The following is an 8,614-nucleotide window of genomic DNA, read 5'->3' as shown; positions in this document are numbered from 1 at the left end:
AAAAGACAATAAAAGACAGTAACAACATCAAAAAGAAAGACATAGTAACTAAAAATCCCATGACCAAGAATCTGGCCACTCTGGAAATCTATATGGGCAATCCTCAAATAAATAAGTCCTCAACTTAAAGAAATTTAGCAAGTCAACCAGCCTTTTCATTCCTTGGCATATTCTCAAAGGACTTAGCATCCTTCTGCAAAAATACTTGTTCAGACATATTCATTGCTGCTCTCTTCACAATAGCTGCAAAATGAAAGCATTCTAAATGTCCCTGAACTAGACTAATGGATAGTGAAATTGTGGCACATATAATCTATGAAATCCTCTTCAGCCCTAAAGGAAATGGAAATCACCAGGTTTTCAGCTAAATAGATAGGCCAAGAAAAGGTCATATTGAGTGGATACACTCAGACCCAGAAAAAGAGAGATGGTGTCTCCTCTCTTACAGGAAGCTCTTAGCTCCAAGCTTTAGATGTGAGTACACAACCTGAGGTAACCAGAATATCCACAAAAGAAAAAGAAGTCTCCTTTGTGGAGTGGGGGGAGTAATGGGCAGGAGAAAATACAGGAAACAATGATCTAAAAAGGAGGAAATGGAATATGTGTGTGTGTGTGTGACTAATGGAGAAGAGATAGACACTAACAAAAAAGAAGAGAGAATATATAACAGTAATGATGTGTGAAAAGGTCTTTAGGATTCTAAATATTATCATCTATAAATATGGCTTTAGTACGTCTACGTGTCTATAAGCTTATACAGTTAGAGTATGAATGACATCTTCTTGTCTTACCTCATTATGCTCTTCATCAGGTCAATGGAGTTTCTTACAAAGCACCCACAGCATTCTGCTTTGATATTGTTAGTGACTGATGTCCTTGACATTTCCAAAACAGTTCTATCTACTGTGGTTGTTCCCTTTCCTCCCAGATGTAGCAGATTTTAAAGCCTCCTCCGTGGGGACTAGTTTTCTTGGTATCATAAGGCAACCTGCAAGATTTTAAAGCCAACAGTGCTACCCAGGTATGAAAATTATGAACCTTGACAATCATCTACACTGCATGATGACCTAAATGGTGAAAGAGTGACACATACACATTGGTGGTAATGAACAGCTTCTAATTGGACTTAAAAAGTTCTCAACCACGGGAAAGTCATGTCTGGTATTGGAAGCCTAACCTATTTTTGGGCGTTAGGGAAGGATAGCTCTTGAAGGAGAATCTAAATCATGACTCATGAATATTCATATAAAATTTATTTGCATCCTAGTACCAATTCTTATATAGAAAGTCTTCTCATAGATATAGCAGGATAATTCTGAGATCTTTCTCAGTGGAAGTCTATAATAATTTCTAGTGAAACAAAATGCAGCAAAACTGAACTAATGACCCATCAAATAATTAGCTACTCTCTCTACCCTCTCCACTTTCCAGGGCACTTTGTTTGGCTCTTCCGGTGAGCAGATCTGGGTGCTTAGTTGGCCCAAACATGAGAAAGAGATCATTCAGAAAGAAAGCACATGGATTGTTTACACAGAACTGTACTCAAGTAGATAAAGACACAGGATTCTACAAGTGATTCCCAAGTTGTCATGCATAGTAATAAAACTGAATATACCTAGAAAGCATCTTCAGTGAGTCCAATTTGGATACCACTTCCAATCACGTCCAAGTCAAACCACGGGAGCAGAAATGGAAGCAGAAGTTTGGGATCACAAAAGCACACTAAATCAATTATTTAATTTAACATAGGACAAATTTAATGAAAATCTGCCGGAAATACACTTAACAAGTAATTTTCCAACAAACCCTGAGGAGGAGCAAGGGAAACTGCAAACGAACAGTTCTCACCCACAAAAAGCAGACCGTTTTAACACTGAAGTGCCCATTCTCTGTGCAAATCACCCTAGGCAGGTTGCAGGCATTGACCTTCCTCCTGAGGGAAGTCCACAGTCGCACCACTAGGTGTCAGCACACAACAAACTAAAACACAAGTGGTTTTGTCGCAAGAATTATTTTTACACACAATTCTAGTGTTTTATGGCAAAGGTGAAAAATGCCACCTTCTCCATAAGAGCAGCCAGTAAAATTTATCCCCAAAATAACTCGGTACAAAACAGTTCTTTTTTCAGAATTAAAAAAAGCCTTTGCATGAGATTTTACATCCTATATTAAATCAGGGAAAGAGAGAGAGAGAGGGAGATGAAGAACAAACCCACCTTTTCTGCACAGTCCAGTTGCCAACCCTCCCTCTATGAATCACAGACGAGGATTCTAAATCCTGTTCCATCTGTGGATTTACTCAGTTGTTTAACTCGTGTCCATCCGTGCATTGTACACATCCAGCTGTGCATCCAAATGCTCAACAGAAAGCTGCTGCTTTGAGTTCCTGCCGGTACCTCTACCTCTTCCACGGCTGAATCCAAGGGTCCCTCCCCGGATGCTGCCACCACCAAAACTCCCAGAGCCACGGTTTCTTGTCATGCCACCTGTTCATTCTCTGTGCAGGTCTTCTTGGCGTGTCAATCTGTGATGTGTCGAGCTGAATGTTCCCATCTAAAGGGAAACCATGGTACTGTTTCATGGCCTTCAGGGCATCTGCCTTCTGTTCAAAGTGCACATATGCTGTCTCTAAACTTCGTCCAGAGTGATCGTAGTGCACAGCAGCTTTCTTGTGTTCCAAACTCTGCGAAGAGTTCCTGAATATCCGTGTCTGACACCCCGCAGTCAAGGTTTGACACCAACAGCTTTCCACCCATCTTCAGCCCAGAAGCCTCTGTCGAAGAGATCCTCCTTCCACTTGTCAGGAAGTTGCTTAATTCCTGCTGTAGGGAGTCAGCCTGTTCCTGCTGCTGCCTGTAGTGCTGCCAGAAACACAGGGCCGGTTCCTCAGAGGCCCACTACCTTTATTACCCTGGATGGAGGCCTGCATGGCCCCTCGGAGGTCGTCCTGGGAGCCGGCCTTGCTGCAACCCTGACCTCCACCATGAGAGCCTCGATGGCTCCGGTTAAGCTTAATGATGTTTTCCAAAGACAAATCCATTTTGTCGGCCATTGGCAGGCACACAATCGGGCCTCCTTTTCTCCAGAATTCTAATTCGTGTTAATGAACCTGGAATCAGATATCAGAGTGTATACTTAAAAATTGGATTACAGACCCTTGTCCACAACACCTGGTTTATAACTCCTTTTCTAACTGGGAATATACTGTGACCTGGCACCATGAAACAGCATACTGTGCTTTTCTAGGCTCAGGAGTGCAACATTAAGGACTCAGCACAAAAATACAAATTTATTTTTTTCTTTTTTGTTTTCAGAGATATGTTCTCATCATGAAGCCCAGGTTGTTGTAGAATTAAGCATGGTGAATACGTAGCCTATATCTCAGTGAGATCTAGCTGTCTTTGCCTAACCAGTGGTGAGATTAAAGTAGTTTGACACAAAGCTGTCAAAACACTCTTCAGAATGCTATATTTACTTAAGAGTGCATATTTCTCAGATGAAAAATTAATGCTAGGTAAAAATTTCAATTTTAAATGGCAGTGGTTACAACTATGTCCATGGAAGACAAAAATGGTAATTTTGGATTTGATTACATTTCCTGGTTAGGAAAGCCAAGTTCCTACTTTTTATGTGCCACTGTTTGAAAAGGGAAGTGATTTAACATAGAAGTGAGCATGGATGACTGTATCCTTGAAGAGATTTGTCCTTTCTATGGTATCAAAGAGAACTGTTTGCAAATATCAAGGTATAAATTCATGTATTCTACTAGATGGTTCTGTAAGAATATTTTTGCAATGAGTGTCAATAAAATGGGAAGAATAGTCAAGTTCATATAATGTGGAATTTATTCATAATGGTAAGACATCCACAGCAGAAATTCAGTGCCAGATTTCTTATAAACATTTCATGTCACTGTGCTGATGACTGGTGACTTTCCCATGACACCTGACCAGGAACCTGTGGCTGTGGGTAGTTTTGGGTCACACTTAATATCTGGACCTTTCCTCCACATTTAGGACTCTAACCCATGATTCCCCTCATTACAGGCCTAGAAGTTCTACCTGTGAGCTCGTGTTTGACATTTAAATCTTTTGTTCACTTGGTATCCCAGAATCCAATGTCTTTGACTCCTCTGCCTTTCTCACTTCTACAATCTTTCCCTGCACACTTCAAAAATCCAACCCTCTCCCAACTTCTTTTTACATGTAAATGGCCCTGCACAAATGCACCAGTCACTACCTCTGAATCAGGCTATCTTCCATACAACTCCATCTGTGAGGTACACTTGAACTACTCTGCACAGATTCCCCACACACTTGCTGCCAGCGCACACCAAAACTAGAAGGTCCCTGTGCCCCAGTATCTGATCCCCACAGTTAGTATGAATCCTTTAAATAAAAGATGGGCAGATTAACCTTGACTTGGCTACTAGATTCCTGGGCTACATTTTACACCAAAAGAAAACAGCTAAACTCAGAGGCTAGCATCTCATGGCCAACACAATCATGACAAGCCAAAACTAAGTACTGCGATTGTGACTTGTGGAGACTTATTTCAGGAACTTGAATTCTGAAAAGAAGACTCATGCCTTAAATCCCACCACAGGGGAGGCACAGGTAGGCTCATTACTGTGAGTTAAAAGCCTGTATGATTTACAGATTGAGTTGCAGGACAGGCTCCAAAGAAATATAGAGAAAACCCATCTCAAAAACCCAAACAGAAAACAGAAAAAGAAAAGGAAGAAAAAAATACCACGCAGTTGTTGTGCACACCCTTTAATATCAGCACTCAGGATGCAGAGACAGACAAATCTCTGTGAGTTTGAGACCATGTCGGTCTACAATAGCTGGTTCCAGGGCAGCCTCCACAATCACAGAAAAACCATAACTCCACCCCCACAAAGTATGTGTCTCAATAAGTTAGTGGTCAGTGCATGCTAATAGCTAACCTGTGAGTTCATCCAACACATTGCTTCAACCTACACCTAGGTGAATGCCAAGACCAGATGTAGAAAATAAGTAATGTATGTGTAGTGATATTTTGTTGTAATCTAACAAACAAAGCTTGCCTGATGATTAGGAAAGAAAATAGGCCAACCCATAGCTCTTACCTCTATCTCAGTAAAAATGGGTAATACTGTCTCAATGAATCCTCAGACTGCAATGATCTCCACCAACCTCACATTATACTGCTCCTGTCTCCTTTTGCCTTATATTCCTCTCTCCAACCAGTCATCAATCCTGTTCTCACTTCCCTAGTCCTGGGATTAAAGGTTTTTTATCCTAATTGTAGGGATCAAAGGTGTGAGCTCCCTTTCTCTTTTAGACTGAGTCATTCTTATATAGGCCAAGGAGGCCATCATCCAACAGAGATCCATTGGTCTCTGTCTCATTAGTGTTGATATTAAAGACATGGCTGCCTCTGCATTGTCTCTATTATTAACTAGTGGCTTAGGTGTGTGACTAACTAGTGACTTTGATCTTAACTAGGAGTGTGCCTAACTAGTGTCTTAGCTCTGCAGTCTGATTGTCAGGCAAGCTCATTGTTTAGATTATAACAAAATATCGCTACACTTGCATTTTTGTCAAAAATAAAAAAGTTACAACTAATATAATATTCATGCAAACTTAATTTGTATGAATACAAACAAAATATCTCTATGGGTATATGTTGCATGGCCTAACATCAATTATACAATTATACCTTCAATCTAAGGCTCTGGGAACACTGAGGAAGAGGAGGAAGAAAGGAAATAAAATGAGAAAGAGAAGGAAGGCCTAAGACATGCCATTCTATAGAATCCATACAGCTGCTGTAATCAGTAACCAACCATAGCTGTACTTACTTACATAGACGTCAGTCAGTAAATCAGTCTATGAAAGGGAAAGACACACAGAGCCCCACCTTTAACTCTCAAATCCTCGCTATGGATGCATTTTAGGAGGAGATATATTGTCTTTAGTTGTAGTCTTCTCCAACACATAGTTCAAAACCCTCAGTCTCACACAAGTCCCTGCTTAATCCAGTGTGTCTCAAGCAAAATCAATAGAGAGGAACACAGAGGAGTAGACTTACAGTGGTGAAGGCAGGGAGTATTTGAGCAGTGCTTGCACAAAAAACACAAGGAGTATGTGTATACATGCATAAGTGTGTGTGGAAAACTGGGATTGGAATACGTGTTACCATGTAATACTATTCAGTTGTAAGAAAAATTGAAATCATGATGTTTGCTGCTAAATGAGTGACTCTAATGAGATCACATTGAATGAGACAAGTCAGACCCAGAAAGAAAGTCAAAGTTCCCAACTCCAAATCTTCAAATGGAAGTACAGAACCTGGAGTAACTGTAATAACCAGACAAGTAAAAGGAGACTCCTGTGGGGAGTGGGTGGATCAGTGGACAGTAGGAAAAAAGGAAATAATGATGTAAGAAGGAGGAAATTCAATATAGATATGTGTGTGTGTGTGTGTGTGTTTGATTAATGGAGAAGGAACAGACAAACACAGGAGAGAGAAGGATAAATTTAACAGTACGAATTCCTGAAAATGTCATAAGAATCTTACTTTTATCGTCTATCGCAAAATGCCTATAATACATCTAATTCTATGTAAGGATTCACCGTTAGAGCATAAAAGAAAATTTTCCATCTCAGCTGATGATGCCCATCAAAAGAACCACAGATTTCTCACAGAGCACCAACAACAGCCTCCTTTAGATTTCCAAAAGTGTACATTCTACTGTGGTTGTCCACCTTCCCTCCAAGTAGTAGCATGTGAGACCCTACAGTTTAAAAGCCATATGCTTCAGTCACATCCAGTAGACTTGATGTGGATCAGAATATAAAGCCTCCTCCCGGGGGCTAGCTTTCCTGTTATCATAAGGCAACATCGAATTTTTAAGGGAGGGAACCAACATTCTACGCATGTATGAAAATTATGCAACATAATAATGATCTACCCTGCACGATAACATGAAGGGTGCAGGAGAGGAACAAATAAATTGGTGGTGACCAACAGCTTCTAAGTGGACTTAAGTCCTGTTCAACAAAAGGGAAATTATGTCTGGCACTGGAAACCTAGCCAGTTTCTGGGGGCTAGGGAACCATGGATCTTGAAATAGATCCTAAAAGCACTATGCATGAATCACATTCATATCCTTATCAAATAGGTTTGCCTCCTACTATCAATTCTCATGAGGAAATTCTAGTAGCTATAGTAGGATAATACTGTGATCTTTGTCAGTAGATATCTCTAGAATTATTTATAGTGAAACCGACTGTGGCAAAAGTGAATTTGTCCCATCAGATCTTTAGCTACTGTCTCCTCTCTCTCTGTTTTCCAAGGCTCCTTGCTTAGCTTCACAGGTGAGCAGGTCTGGGTAATCAGTAAGCGCTGCATTTGAGAAAGAGATCATTTAGAAAGTACCTAGATTTCTAACTCAGTACTATACTAACTAGTTAAAGGTAATGGATTCTTCAAGCAATTCTCCATTTTCATGCAGTCATAATACTGAAAATATGTAGAAAGCATCTTCAGTGAGTGTAACTTGAATGCCACTGTGAATCATTTTCCAGCCAAATCTCAGGAGCAAAAATAGAACTGAATCATCAGGACCAAAGTACCTTAAAATAATATGTTAAATAATTCATTAAAGATCAAATTTGTTGGAAGTCTTAAATTTGCCAAAGGGAAATTCACTTAAGATATAATTTTCCAAGAAATACTGACGAAGAGCAAACAAGCTGTTCTCACCCTCAGATACCAGACTACTGTAACCCTATGCCACCATTTCTGAGTACAAAGCACTGTTATTAAGCTGCAGATATTGACCCTCATCCTGTGAAGTGAAGAACAACATGATTTGTAGCCAGAATACTAATTAGTCTTAATAAACCAAGATCAGAGAATCAAAGACCCAGTCCCAAGTGAGACTTCTTACCTCTACTGAATCCTCAGGTCAAAATGGGGAGAAGCCATTTCTAGAAATCCTCAGACTGAATGGGGTTGAGCTGGCTTTCTTCCTGCCTTATATTCCTCTGTCTGCCAAGCCACAACCACTTTCTGTCTCCACCACCCCAGTGCTGGGATTAAAGGTATGAGATCAGATTATCTTTTAGAATGTTTCAATCTCTTGTAATGTATGGGGGACTTGAAAATTTCCATATTTCAAATGCATAAATTAAAGGTGTGTGCCATCATGGCCTGGTCACTATAGCTACCTAGTGTCTAGATCTTCTCTCTGATTTTAGGACAAGATTTATTTGTTAGAGCATAAGCAAAATATCACCATAAGGTGGAACAATCGTTTTGTGCACAAGTTTAAATCTAGTACTTTGGAGAAATGGGAGGAACTCTCTGAAATCTAGTTAAATGTGTTCTACATGGTGATGTAAGGGAAATACAGAGAAACATTGTGAAGTCAGGTCTCAAAATAAGTAAACACAAGTAACAAAAATAAGCTTAGACATATTTCCGTGGACAGAGTGCTTAGTTGGACCAAGAAGACAAAAGATATTTCTGCATATTTTTCTAATGTAGGTAAGTGGTCATAATACTTTAAATGATGCTCTTTATTTTTATTCTGTATTACACTACATTCTTTTTTCCTGCTTCC

General features: G+C 39.9%; 1 pseudogene; it reads right to left on the bottom strand.

The window, feature by feature from the left end:
- Positions 1–2,241: 2,241 nt before the first annotated feature.
- On the bottom strand, positions 2,242–3,052 carry LOC121135282 (annotated as a pseudogene).
- Positions 3,053–8,614: the final 5,562 nt, after the last annotated feature.

Source organism: Mesocricetus auratus, unplaced genomic scaffold, assembly GCF_017639785.1.
Source record: "Mesocricetus auratus isolate SY011 unplaced genomic scaffold, BCM_Maur_2.0 Super-Scaffold_100035, whole genome shotgun sequence".
NCBI classification, from domain to species: domain Eukaryota; kingdom Metazoa; phylum Chordata; class Mammalia; order Rodentia; family Cricetidae; genus Mesocricetus; species Mesocricetus auratus.
Note: the sequence above shows the minus strand (reverse complement) of the source record. Positions and strands in the feature narration are given on the sequence as shown.